Genomic DNA, 2,276 nt, shown 5'->3' on the forward strand with positions numbered 1-2,276 from the left:
TTGATGAAAAGCTTCTTTAATTTTTAAATACATGAATTAAACAGTGTTTGGGGCTAAAACTGAAATTTGCAGAACCCCACATGTTTTGTTCTGATTTTGTTAATCATGTTTTTCTTTGTACTGATGTCTAGCAGTGTAACTTTTTGGCTGTTTTATAGCCACTTTTTTTTTCTTTTACAATTGCATGCCCTTTATAATAATGTTTAATTTTGAGAAACATATAATAACTGTATCAAAAGAGTTTTTATGTCAAATAATTGATGCCAGGGATTATTTGTTGTTGTCCATATTTAGCTATCACACTTTAAATAACTAGAAGTTTTCAAACCTTTAATGGTTTTTGAGGTCTAGCAATAATGACAAAGGACTTATAAAGATATACACATTAACATAATGTAAACATTGAAAAGGCTTATTACTGGTGTATACTCATCGGAAAACTTTTTTGGAATAATTCAGGCATGGGCCAACGGCGACGTGGAAAACAAACCCCAGGCCTCTGTTTGTTGTAGCCTATTGCCTCACTAGTCACTTACTGGGTGTAAAAACTGAACCAGTGAAAAGGTTATTCAGTCTGAATAAACATGTGTATGTGTTTTTCTTTTCCACCAGTCGCAGCCTTAAAGCACCATTAACACTAACACCTTTCACAGCGGTTGTATAGAGACCAATTGTAAACTGTCAGTCAAATTGATGAGGTGCTCATCGGCTCCATGTGAAACTTGGTTTTGTGATGCAGTGTTTGGATTCATCAGTGCAGTTGTGTTTTGACATGAGCGCATGCTTGCTCCCAGTGGCGTGAACAGGATGAAATTGTAATAAATTCAGATGTGTGCCGTGTATGTGTAAACACTGGAACACACTGTACTAGCTAAGTCATGCGGATTGTTTGATGGATTTCTCTGCTTTATAAATATGAAGATGAAGTTGACAACTGCATATACAAACACTTTCTTTTGATATTGTTCAGTGGAAAGTTAAGAGCACAGTTTATAGTTCGCATTGGCACCAGACTGTGAGAAGTGAGAGGATTTAATTAACTGGTTAATTGGTGATCTGAAATTGTCTGTAGGTGTGAATATCTGTCTCTGTTTATTCTCTGACTGACTGACTGGTGACCTGTCCATGGTGATCTGCCCCTGGTCAGCTGGGATCAGCCAAAGCGTCTGTGATCCTAATAGATCACGATGGAGCAGCAGATCATTGTGTAACTATGCTAATGATGGTGTTAAGCTCAGTACTTTCAGCTCTCACTGGTATCCTTGCATGAAATGCCTGACCATCAGTGAGATTACAAACAATACCACATGGTTAGGACCTAAATGCATCTGACATTTCAATTAAAATGTGACACTTTGATTCAGGGGTGAAAAATATTTCTATTAGCAACGGATGATACCAGGGAAAGATTGTTTTGAAGTTGATGGCCAATCACGCCAGGAAAGTTTCATAAAACCAAATGGTGCACATAAACTGTTTAACTGCACCAAACAAAATCAATATTTAGCTATGAAATGAAATAACCTTTTTGCACAGAAAAAAATACAGTAGCCTATTGTATTTTATTTCTGCATAAAAGTGTCATTTTCAGTTAGAGACTGAATTAACGTATTATCAAGTTCCACAGTTTGTGGATTCTAAAATGAAAAACATTACACTATTCATGTAAGACATCAGTGTTTTGTTTTTGTTTTCAAACTAGAATATTTCTTGTATTTACAATCAGATTTTTTTCATCAGGGGAATCTTTTGAATGAAAATGTGTCTAATCTAAAGTTCTCTGAAGTGTAGCCCAAAACTTTGCATTCCTGTACTGGGCCAAAGTACTATGCTTTCAATCAAGGAGGCTAAATGAGTTCACAATGTTCACAAATTTCGAACTTCAAACTGTCACAACAGTTTATTGGTCAAGCAGCATTCCAAGTAAGGCTAAATAACCGAGCACTCTGGGAGGTTCTACACGGGATGTATATATTTACATCATTGTCTGTTTGTTTTATTTAGATGTAACAGGCAACGCTACTTATTGTTTTTATAATAATGTGAAGCATGTTGCAGGAATTTGCAGTAAAATCAACCTTTCACACTTCTAGGGTTTTAAGATAAATGCTACCACCAAGTGGTGGCTGTCTCAAAGCAAAGCCCCACTTTGACGCGTAAACCAACCTTTAGGCTACAACAAAGCTCCCCGATTGGTCAATCACAGCAGCCTCATATCAAACTCATCACTGATTGGTTCGCTGAACGCCCCACCAACCAGCACGGTACTGTGAGCA

The sequence above is a fragment of the Salarias fasciatus genome, chromosome 7, assembly GCF_902148845.1.
Source record: "Salarias fasciatus chromosome 7, fSalaFa1.1, whole genome shotgun sequence".
Lineage (NCBI taxonomy): Eukaryota > Metazoa > Chordata > Actinopteri > Blenniiformes > Blenniidae > Salarias > Salarias fasciatus.